At 36.2% G+C, this 12918-nt stretch overlaps 1 pseudogene; it reads left to right on the top strand.

The window, feature by feature from the left end:
* Nucleotides 1–435: 435 nt before the first annotated feature.
* On the top strand, nt 436–2163 carry LOC134618132 (ribosomal biogenesis protein LAS1L-like; annotated as a pseudogene).
* Nucleotides 2164–12918: the final 10755 nt, after the last annotated feature.

Here is a 12918-nt window from a genome sequence, read left to right as displayed (position 1 = left end):
ATATTTATCAATAATAACCTTTCTTTTCAAAATGTGTTCCATTATTTCACAATATCATTCTCACATTACATATCTGTGTCTTATTTATTCACATAGTTATTTATTTCATCATGTCCTATTTATTTATTTAATTTTGAACACTTTGGAGTTCCATAGTTTATGACCAGCATCGTGTAAATAAGCGCTCCGTGGAACCATCGCTCCATCCTCCAAGCCAGCAGGTGGCGCCAGCGGGCCCGCGGGGTGAATGTCAGCCGCAAACGAAGCCGAAACGAACGCTAACGTCATTTCCTGAATGCTGTACGACTAGCAACGGTAAAACTCGGAGCTCTGAACGTGGTCCTCTGTCATAAAAATCTGTGCGTGGTCTCTGCGTGGGCCGAGCGGCTTTTCCCGGTGAGTGAGAGATTGAGCGTGAGTTCCTGACCGCGCACAATGAATAAAAAGGGCTCTGAGAAAAAGCGCCATGTGGTACCCTGGCTTAACAAAGCAGAGTGGGACCAGGTTCGAGACTACCTTTTTTCCATGGACTCCTCCCAGCAGAGGTTTGCGTTAGAGAGGATATCGGCGTGGAGGGCCAGGTGCGCTGATAGTTTGCCCCTGACCGTGGAATCCACAGGGTACCTCGTGCGCTGCCAGATGCGGGACCGCTCCGGACAGCTTACCGGAGAGGACTTGACCATGATGTACGCGATAGCCCTGGTAAAATTTGTTAATCTTACCTTGGAGTCCCGGCAGAGGAGAAGGGGCCAGCCGCTGAGGCAACTGGCTAGAAACTTGAACATCCCCGAGTGGGTGGTGGATCTAAGGCACACAATCGTGCATCACAAGTTTCCTTCTTTATAATTGTGCCGAAAGGGATGTAAGGTGGTCCTGGAGTGGCTCCAGCAGAAGTTTTGGTACAGACAGCTGGGAGGAGCCCCCGATGAGCGCTGGGACTTGCAGTCGGATGGCGAGGATGAGGAAGCTGATGTCAAGCGCCAGGAGGATGAGCTCGTTGCCAGGCAGAAAGAAGTGGACGCCTACAGAAAAGCTCGGGAGCTGCTGATCTCTTATGAGAAGGACCAGTACCAAGCTTTTGATGATGGGTCTTTTGAAGACAAGGAGAAGAGCTTGTGGCAGGCCCCCTTAGCTGACATGAGTTGGTTGCTGGGTGAGATCAAGCAGTTTGCACTGGAGTCCAGTGAGCTGTTGATTGATGTGCTGCTGGAGGACGGATTTCTTGTTCCCACCATGGAGCAGCTGGAAACATTAGGCTGTGCAACCTCTGACAGTGCCAGTCCCACTAAGCCCAGAGTCCCACAAACCTTCCTGCGCTTTTGGCTGCCCCTGCTGAAGATGCTTAACTCTCCATCTTTCATTCACCTGTTCCTGGAGAAGCTCTTTGTGGAACTGAAGCTGCTCAGCAAAGAGCCCAACGGTTACAGGTGTTTCTATATTTCTGCATGGATTTCAGAAGCGTTCCTCTGCAACAACAACAAATTTCAATATCGTTTTGAGACAAAGTTGCAGAAGAAAACCAGAATGAAGGACAGGATTTTTATCAACCGCATCCAGCTGAGGTGGCAGCAGCTTCTCTCTGCATGTCTGGATGCCCCCTGTATCAGCACGCCTCACCTGATCCAGCTCATCCTGGATGACATGGAGCACCCCCCCCCTCAGGAAACCAGAGAGAAGCTGTTCCAGCTCTGCTCCATCTACACACAGACAGAGCGCTCCGAGGCCAGCACACCTCTGCAGCAGCAGCAGCAGCCCATATATACTGTGGAGATGCTGCTGGACAAGATGCAACACTCCCGGCAGGACGCCCGTCCCTTGCATTCCTCACCGATGGACTCGGAGAGAAGTGAGGAGCACAAATGGGCAGACCTGCAGGCTGAAAGAGCACTTGCCCTCAAGGGTTCTCCGTGGCAGGTGTGCACTGATAATGTCTCATGGGAGAACTATGCCCTTGGTAAAGTTCCTGGACAGTCGGACGACCCGTCGTGCCTCATGGTGGACAATTATTCGATAATGACTGTGCTTGACCAGCCACTGGAGCTGGAGAGCAGCGCGACATGTAGCAGCATCCCCGGGGCCTCGGCTCCAGCCCGGTCAGCTGAGGGCCTCCGCTGGAGCAACAGCGACCTCAACAGACTGAAATGTGGACTGAAGCTGTTTTAAGTCTCATTCCAGCCTCTGCTGACTCTTGTTGTGCTAGAAGCAGTTTTGAAGCAAAGCTACAATGTTCAGAAGACAAAATGTTGTGGGAGCTTTAACCATGAGCACAGTGCAGGTTCAGCACAGTCTGTTTATTGTGTGAATGCTGTAGGCATTCACACTATTGAGTTCCTGTTCCTGTTTCTCTTTATTCTTTATTATTATTATTCTTTATTATTATTATTATTATTATTATTCAAGTTGCTTCCATACGTTTTTTGCTGTGTAACTACTTCCACAATTTTTGTGCTATTTTCATCGTTCAAATTTTAAACTGTTCTACTATTTCTGCTATTGTGTGCTATGATTTTTGGTATTTTCTGCTATTAAACTTTTTAAAATATTACGTTTTTTTCCTTTAATTTGTCCCATTGAAATGAATGGAAAACTTCCAAAATTCTGCTAAAACTTGCTTGTTTTTGAAACTTAACTACTTCCTCATACTTTCATATAGAACAACCATTTAAACTTTAAAATGTTCACAAATTATTGGGTTATTCATGTATGATTCAGCTTTTTCATATCTGTTATGTAGTAGAACCTCGGACCATTTCGTGGCCTTTGCGTTTTTTAATTCCACGCCATTTTCACTGTGTTTAATGGAATATAGCCAAATTTTCAAAAATGTATTTTTTTTTTCATTTTATTTTAAAGTTTCTTAAATGAGCTTAAATGGCTGAGCTACAGACATACATCCTCTAAAGAACCTCGTGGCCGATTTCTGCCCCATTGAAACCCATTATAAACGCTATTTTTCAGTGCACCATTATTTTAAACATGGTTAATCTAATTGTCTGAGTGACGGTTCTATTTTGCAGTCCGGGCCTTAAAATTGTAATTTTTTCATTTGTTCACCAGGTGGCGCCATTTTTTCATATTTCAAACAATGAACGAACTTCAGCCAAAATTACAGATTTTGAGTGTGTTGTTCTGCAACAAAAAGTGAAAAGAAATGGTGTTATGTGTCACTATCAGTGTTGAATAATGATGTTGGATAATAGTAACTGTGCTTTTTTTTAAAAATATAAAGGCGTTTATGTCTAAAAAAGAAAAAAAAGACACACAAACACACTTTTTCTTTCAAAAGTATTTTCTCTCAGACTGCCACACTGCAATATAAACAAATTAAATAAAAGCAAGGACCAAAACCAAATTAGAGTTTATTTTTCCCTTCAAATACAATTTTTAAAAACTGCTGCAGTTAAATCAACTATGACCCGGAAGTAGTCACTGACAGAAAGCCATTTTGTGCATTTGTAAACAGTGCGCCTGGAACAGACACATAGAAGAGGGACGCGTTTTTTTTATTTCCAACGGTCACAAATCGGGTAGCGACACAACTGTCTGCAAATTGTGAGCGAAGAGGAGATCCAAGGGAACAGTCACAGTAGAATTTCGAAAAACTGACGGACAATGGCGAGGCTGGGCACCGTACTGGTCAGACTCCGTGCCAACTGGCGAAGTCTCGGGAATAAAGATCCTGCTCACAGTCGGAAGTACGAAAAGTGCTGATGTTTTCATGAAAACATCAGCACTAGATGCCACCTAAGAGGAGCAACATCAACGAGGAGGAACTGGAGGACATAAAGAAATCCCTAAACTTTATGTCAGAAGAAATAACAACTATTTCAAAACAACAAAAACTGATACTCAATTTAATGGAGGACATTAAAGAACTAAGAAGACAGAGCGAGGAAAAAGACAAGAAGATTGCTATGCTGGAAGGAAGGGTGTCAGATCTGGAACAATATTCAAGAATAAATGATGTGATACTGACTGGACTGGAAACTAAGCATCAGACATATGCGCGGGTAGCAGCATCAGAGAGAGGGGAGCTACCCGAGCAAGAGCTACGCTCTTTGGAAGAGCAGGTAATGACCTTTTTCAAAAGCAAGGGTATAGAAATGGACAGTAAAGATATTGAGGGATGCCATCCTCTTCCAAGGAAAAACAAAAATCAAATACCTGCCATTATCATTCGTTTTGTTAATAGAAAACAGAAAAAAGAACTGCTCAAGCAAGGAAGAAAGCTAAAAGGTACAAATGTTTATTTAAATGAACACCTAATCAGGAAAAATGCAGACATTGCAAGACAAGCAAGAATATTAAGAAAACAGAAGAAAATACAGTCAACTTGGACATCAGACTGTAAAATATTCATTAAGTTAAATGGAACACCAGAGCAGGCTAAGGTTCTAGTCATCAAAGAGATGACGGAACTAGAAAAATATAACTGATAAATCAGAATGCAAAGTAGTGCTAAATATGATGGGACCGTCCAAGTGCACAACCAACGCAGATGTCTGACAATATTCAACTAACAACTCGTATAGATATTGAAAATAAGACATTGATGTATGACAGCAACATAGATCCTGATTATAATTTCTTTAACAATAAGACAAATGAATGCAATTATTATACAAATGAGCAACTGAAAAAGGAAATCAAGGTAGAACAGGGTATAACAATGGTTCACTTTAATAGTCGAAGCTTATATGCAAACTTTCAATCCATCAAAGACTACATAACACAGTTTGAACAGCCATTCAATGTGATAGCCATATCAGAGACCTGGATAACTCCTGGAAAAGAAGAAGACTTTAAAATAAATGGATATGAATTCCTTCATTTAGACAGAATCAACAAGAAAGGAGGTGGGGTGGCACTTTACATTGATAAAAACCTAAAGTACGAAAGAATGGGAAGAATGACGACTGTTATTGATGGCGTGATGGAATGTTTGTCAGTGGAAATAAGTATGGAAAAAAGGAAAAACCTAATTGTCAGTTGTTTATATAGAACACCAGGATCTAAGATTGAGATATTTATGGATAAAATGGAGGACTTATTTACAAATATAAATCAGAAAAGAATGTTTATTTGTGGGGACTTTAATATTGACTTATTGAATCCAAATCATAATAAGAGCACAGAAGAATTTATTGATTCCATGTACAGCATGGGTTTATTTCCACTGATAACAAGACCGACCAGAATAACATCTCATTGTGCAACTCTATTAGATAATATATTTACAAATATAATAGAAGGAAATATAAAAAGTGGGCTGTTAATCAATGATATAAGTGACCACTTACCAGTCTTTGCATCTTATAATTGCCATTATAAAGTCAACAGCGATGGACACAAGATTATTTACAAAAGAATAAGAACAGAGAAAACATTAAACTGTCTTAGAAATGAACTTTTAAAGCAAGATTGGAATATTGTATATGAACAAACAGAAGTTAATAAAGCTTACGAAGGATTTTTAAGAACATTTAACACATTACTTGATAAAAACTGCCCAGTAATTGAAATCAATAGGAAACACAACTATGCAGGAAGACCATGGATGACCAAAGGACTACAAAATGCCAGCAAAAAAAAGAATACCCTATATCGAGAATTCATAAAAAAGAGAACAATAGAAACTGAAAGGAAGTATAAAACTTACAAAAATAAATTAACTAATATAATGAGATCCTGTAAAAGAGAGTATTTCATTAAAAGGTTAGAACACAATAAAGATAACACAAGAGATATATGGAATGTATTAAACAGTATAATCAAAAATGAATCAAGGAATAATGATTACCCTGGGTACTTTATAGAAGGGACAAGAAGTATTAATAACATGGAAGAGATAGTAAATGGCTTTAATGAATTCTTCGTAAACATAGGGCCAAAACTGGCAGAAGAAATAAAGGTTGATGGAATAGAAAGGGACACTGGTGAAAATATTGAAAGGAATAGAAGCTCAATGTTTTTAAGAGCAGTGGAAGAGAAAGAGATTTATGACATAGTTAGAGGACTTAAGAACAAAACCAGTACAGACTGGAATGATATTGATATGGTAACAGTAAAGACAGTTATTGATGGGATTGTAAAACCATTAAAATACATATTCAACTTGTCGTTTCAAAAAGGGGTTTTTCCACAAAAAATGAAAGTTGCTAAAGTTATTCCCATTTACAAAACCGGTGAAAGGCATCATTTTACAAACTATAGACCAGTGTCAATACTCTCCCAGTTCTCTAAGATACTGGAAAAACTTTTCATAAAAAGATTTGACAGTTTTGTGGAAAAATATGAATTACTGACAGATAGTCAGTATGGGTTCAGAAGCAACAGATCAACAGCTTTAGCACTGATAGATTTAATGGAAAAGATAACGGAATGTATGGATAATAAGAGGTATGCACTCGGCATTTTCTTAGATTTAAAGAAGGCGTTTGATACTGTTAATCATGAAATTTTATTAAAAAAACTGGAAAAGTATGGGTTTAGGGGAGTGGTTTTGGAATGGTTTAAAAGCTATCTAGGGAATAGGAAACAATATGTACAAATAAATGAATATAAATCTAATCTGATGGATATAGCTTGTGGAGTACCTCAAGGTTCGGTATTGGGTCCAAAAATGTTTATTATGTACTTAAATGATATTTGCAGAGTATCGGAGATTTTAAAGTTTGTAATATTTGCTGATGACACAAATATACTATGTTCAGGTGTGGAATTGCCACAGGTTTTGGAGATGATCACACAGGAATTAACAATATTAAAGAAGTGGTTTGATATAAATAAATTATCATTGAATCTAGATAAAACCAAATTTATGTTGTTTGGAAAACAAAAGAAAAACATCAAAATAGAAATATGTGTTGACAATGTATATTTAGAAAGAGTAAATGAAATAAAATTTCTTGGTGTGATCATTGACCACAAGCTCTGTTGGAAGCCACACATTACTTATGTTCGGGGGAAAATGGCACGGGGCATTGCCGTCCTGGGGAAAGCAAAGCCTATGTTGGATCAGAAAGCACTGCACATATTATACTGTGCTTTACTACTGCCATATATGAGCTACTGTGTAGAGGTTTGGGGAAACACATACAAAAGTAATACACAAACAATAACTATAATACAGAAAAGGGCCATTAGATTAATAAATAATGTGGGGTACAGGGACCATACAAATGCACTCTTTGTCAAAATGCAAGCTATTAAATTCAAAGACTTGGTGGAGTTTAAAACAGCGCAAATAATGTATAAAGTAAGAAATAAATTGCTTCCAAAAGAAATCTGTAAATTGTTCATAGAAAGAGAAGGTGGGTATAACTTAAGAGGGAAATGGAATTTAAAAATACAAAGTGCTAGAACAACTTTAAGAACTATGTCTCTCTCAATTGCAGGAGTTAAATTATGGAACAGTCTAACAGAAGAAATAAAAGAAAGTAAAAACGTAAGCCAGTTTAAAGTAAAATATAAAAAACAAATTTTAAATAAGTATAAGAATGAAGAAAACGGGGTTAACCCAGGACGGTAATGTGGCTGGTAATGGTATTGTGGTTCTTGGTTGTTGTTTTTTTTGGTTTGTTTGTTTTTCCATAACTTATGAATATGCAAATATACACATTCTGTATTTTTCATATAAAAGAAACTATACTGTGGTGGGGCTTGCTAATTTCTTTTTTTTATTTATGTATGTTTTGTTTTGTTTTGCTGTACTTTTGTTTCATATGTTGTTTGTTTAATTTAAGACTAAAAGAAAATTAAAAGAATGAGAGGTAAAACTTGAGGGGGTAGGGACAAATAAGTAATTACTTCTGCCTACTCCTTTTCAAACAAATAATGAAATGATATTTGGAAATGACTGTGAAGGCACATGTTTGAAATAAAAATGAACTGAACTGAACTGAACTGAAAAGTGAAAAGTAAGTATTGTTACATTATCATTTAGTTTGAAGGTTACAACAGAAAATTATATTTTTAAATGTTATGATGGCCGTGACGTCCTTCCGGTCTATGCGCCTTTTTTTTTTATTTGTTTACTATGCACGTTTTTATTTGTTTACTTATGTTTTGCTCTTTTTTTACATCCCAAAATCCTCTAGTTTTATTGTCTACGACAGCAGATCACTTCTAAACGTTGGTGATAAGGTTGCGCATGTAATCTTGGACACTTTGAAACCCGACCCAGCCTGATCGGCTGCCCGACCATTGTTGTCCCCACGGTGCAGGCGCGCAGCGCAGGCCAGGCCGGCGCATAACAGAGAAGCGCCCGGGGGAAAGCGTAAGGAACTTTTTTGATACATTACTGCGTGTTGTACTTGTGTAACTATGCATGTGACAAAAAAAGAATCTTGAATCTTACTATTAACATGTGCTATGTCGTGCCAAATTAGACTGCACAGATTTCCGCTGGTTTGGGATGCGCGAGAAGCAAAAAGAGTGAAAAATTAGTATCGTTACATTCAGTTTGAGGGCTACGACAAAAAATTATATATTTGTTTTCACGTGGTATCACACGTGTGGTGCTGGGGACACTGACACCAAGACCCAAACCCCATCTACTGGCAGCGGGCAATGGTGCTGCTGGTGGCAGCCGCTGGAGCTGTTCGCCCCGGGACACAACTTTCTCCGATTCCCAGTAACATAAATGTTCATCCTTCTAAAATAAATGTTTTTCTGGTTCAAAGTGATCTTGTATTGTTATTTAGACATTTTTTTTTTATTTTATTTTAGAACAAAACAAGGTAATAAGCATTTGGTGTAAGCAAAAAATGATAAACCTGATATGGCACTATATGACATTTAGTGTGCTTCTGCAAAAAAAATAGTATTTGATCAAAATTAATGTTGGTGCCAATCTTTGGACCATCTAAAGGCCTAATTATAATAACAATCAAATATTACTTCAAATGTATTTTATGGAAAATATTTAAGTTTTTATTTTTTTTCTGTTAAAAAACAGGGCACTCATGTACCCAAACTGGGATTTAAAGGGTTAAAACAATGAAAATATAATTAAAACTTGATATGGATATTTTAAGCAGAAGTAGTTTTAAAAGACTGACTAATTTAAAGTGGAAAAAAATATTAATATATAACATTTTTAGAGCACTTTTTGGGGCGGGACCATTTTTGGTCCCGAGGACCACGAAAAGATGGATTTTTTAAAATGTGCTCTTGCAGAAAAAATAATAATGGATCAAAATGAATGTTGGTGCCAATCTTTGGACCATCTAAAGGCCTAATTATAATAACAATCAAATATTACTTCAAATGTATTTTATGGAAAATATTTAAGTTTTTATTTTTTTTCTGTTAAAAAACAGGGCACTCATGTACCCAAACTGGGATTTAAAGGGTTAAAACAATGAAAATATAATTAAAACTTGATATGGATATTTTAAGCAGAAGTAGTTTTAAAAGACTGACTAATTTAAAGTGGAAAAAAATATTAATATATAACATTTTTAGAGCACTTTTTGGGGCGGGACCATTTTTGGTCCCGAGGACCACGAAAAGATGGATTTTTTAAAATGTGCTCTTGCAGAAAAAATAATAATGGATCAAAATGAATGTTGGTGCCAATCTTTGGACCATCTAAAGGCCTAATTATAATAACAATCAAATATTACTTCAAATGTATTTTATGGAAAATATTTAAGTTTTTATTTTTTTTCTGTTAAAAAACAGGGCACTCATGTACCCAAACTGGGATTTAAAGGGTTAAAACAATGAAAATATAATTAAAACTTGATATGGATATTTTAAGCAGAAGTAGTTTTAAAAGACTGACTAATTTAAAGTGGAAAAAAATATTAATATATAACATTTTTAGAGCACTTTTTGGGGCGGGACCATTTTTGGTCCCGAGGACCACGAAAAGATGGATTTTTTAAAATGTGCTCTTGCAGAAAAAATAATAATGGATCAAAATGAATGTTGGTGCCAATCTTTGGACCATCTAAAGGCCTAATTATAATAACAATCAAATATTACTTCAAATGTATTTTATGGAAAATATTTAAGTTTTTATTTTTTTTCTGTTAAAAAACAGGGCACTCATGTACCCAAACTGGGATTTAAAGGGTTAAAACAATGAAAATATAATTAAAACTTGATATGGATATTTTAAGCAGAAGTAGTTTTAAAAGACTGACTAATTTAAAGTGGAAAAAAATATTAATATATAACATTTTTAGAGCACTTTTTGGGGCGGGACCATTTTTGGTCCCGAGGACCACGAAAAGATGGATTTTTTAAAATGTGCTCTTGCAGAAAAAATAATAATGGATCAAAATGAATGTTGGTGCCAATCTTTGGACCATCTAAAGGCCTAATTATAATAACAATCAAATATTACTTCAAATGTATTTTATGGAAAATATTTAAGTTTTTATTTTTTTTCTGTTAAAAAACAGGGCACTCATGTACCCAAACTGGGATTTAAAGGGTTAAAACAATGAAAATATAATTAAAACTTGATATGGATATTTTAAGCAGAAGTAGTTTTAAAAGACTGACTAATTTAAAGTGGAAAAAAATATTAATATATAACATTTTTAGAGCACTTCTTGGGGCGGGACCATTTTTGGTCCCGAGGACCACGAAAAGATGGATTTTTTAAAATGTGCTCTTGCAGAAAAAATAATAATGGATCAAAATGAATGTTGGTGCCAATCTTTGGACCATCTAAAGGCCTAATTATAATAACAATCAAATATTACTTCAAATGTTTTTTATGGAAAATATTTAAGTTTTTAGTTTTTTTCTGTTAAAAAACAGGGCGCTCATGTACCTAAACTGGGATTTAAAGTGTTAAAACAATGAAAATATAATTAAAACTTGATATGGATATTTTAAGAAGAAGTAGTTTTAAAAGACTGACTAATTTAAAGTGGAAAAAAATATTAATATATAACATTTTTAGAGCACTTTTTGGGGCGGGACCATTTTTGGTCCCGAGGACCACGAAAAGATGGATTTTTTTAAAATGTGCTCTTGCAGAAAAAATAATAATGGATCAAAATGAATGTTGGTGCCAATCTTTGGACCATCTAAAGGCCTAATTATAATAACAATCAAATATTACTTCAAATGTATTTTATGGAAAATATTTAAGTTTTTATTTTTTTCTGTTAAAAACAGGGCACTCATGTACCCAAACTGGGATTTAAAGGGTTAAAACAATGAAAATATAATTAAAACTTGATATGGATATTTTAAGCAGAAGTAGTTTTAAAAGACTGACTAATTTAAAGTGGAAAAAAATATTAATATATAACATTTTTAGAGCACTTTTTGGGGCGGGACCATTTTTGGTCCCGAGGACCACGAAAAGATGGATTTTTTAAAATGTGCTCTTGCAGAAAAAATAATAATGGATCAAAATGAATGTTGGTGCCAATCTTTGGACCATCTAAAGGCCTAATTATAATAACAATCAAATATTACTTCAAATGTATTTTATGGAAAATATTAATTTTTTTATTTTTTTTTCTGTTAAAAAAATAGGGCGCTCATGTACCTAAACTGGGATTTAAAGTGTTAAAACAATGAAAATATAATTAAAACTTGATATGGATATTTTAAGAAGAAGTAGTTTTAAAAGACTGACTAATTTAAAGTAGAAAAAAATATTGATATATAACATTTTTAGAGCACTTTTTGGTGCGTTTTTGGTGCATTTTTGGATGGGAATTTGAGGTTCTACCAAGGGTTAACTTTTCAGTTTCATCTTTGTGATTTTTCAGAAAATACATGCGTTGTTATGGTTGTTATGCAGTTGGCTCTGAGTGAGCCACTTGTCCTTTTTCAATCTTCGCTTCATGTCCAAACAACGTCCTGCTACTTGCTCAATTTTCACTCAACCCCCACAAATTATACATCAAAACGTAGGTATTTTTGCTGGCTTTCAGAAAATGTCACTATCATTGTTGTGAGATTGACAGAATTTTTGCAAATCTCCTCAGACCAACACAAAGTCTGAAAACTCTCCATAGAAAGTCAATGGAGAGTTTGTTCAAAATCACCGCTTGATTTCTCTAATGAGAGACATTTTCGAATCGTCATATCTCCCTAACGAAGCAAAGTTGAGACATGAGGTTTGTGCCAATATATCTTCAGACACTCCTGATGCTCATAATTCCAGAATTTTTTTTCTCACCTATTACCGTTTGGCCGGCCATGAATTGCGTTTGTTTGAGGGTAGGAAATTTGTCCCTCGCTCAGATTTCTTCAGATTTCAAACTCTGGAAATGAACCACTTTTTTCTCTCGTCATATCTTTTTGATGGATTTCCACAGAGACCTGTAAACTTCCATGATTGTTCACCAAAGCCTGCTGTCTCTTATGGTGAAAGAATGATATCGATGCTCCAAATAGATTTAGAGTTACAAAAGGTTGTTTGAGGGGAGGTCAAGGCAGTTTTTGCTTCGCCCCTAATTAGTTAGGGTACATTAGAAGTCAAATATCTTTAATAATTCATATTTTAATGATAAATTGTTAACACTTGAAGATTCCCCCATCTCTTCTGAACAAAACGGTCTAAGAATGACCATTCTAGCCCCTACGGTTAGGAAATTATAGCCATTTGTTTGAGGGGAATCATCACTATATCAAACAGACTGAAAGAAGCAGGTCTGTGTCTCTGTGCTGCCTGTTTTGGCGGGAAAACGTAAACAGCCTCTCTGATTGGTGGATTCAAATTGAGCAGCTCCAAGCAATTTGACTGACCTAGAAACATACAGGTTCACTTCCTGGTGTGTGTGTGTGAGAGAGAGAGAGAGAGAGAGAGAGACCCTTTTTATGGCAGCATCTCATTGTAGGATTCAAATTGATTGTATTTAGACTGGCTGACTGGATTACATCCTGTGTGTGTGTATCTCTGTGCATTTGTGTTTCCATATGTGTCCATAATTGTAA

This window comes from Pelmatolapia mariae, linkage group LG20 (genome assembly GCF_036321145.2).
Source record: "Pelmatolapia mariae isolate MD_Pm_ZW linkage group LG20, Pm_UMD_F_2, whole genome shotgun sequence".
Taxonomy (NCBI): Eukaryota; Metazoa; Chordata; class Actinopteri; order Cichliformes; family Cichlidae; genus Pelmatolapia; species Pelmatolapia mariae.
The sequence above is the reverse complement of the archived record's forward strand: the minus strand, read 5'-3'. Positions and strand labels throughout refer to the sequence as shown.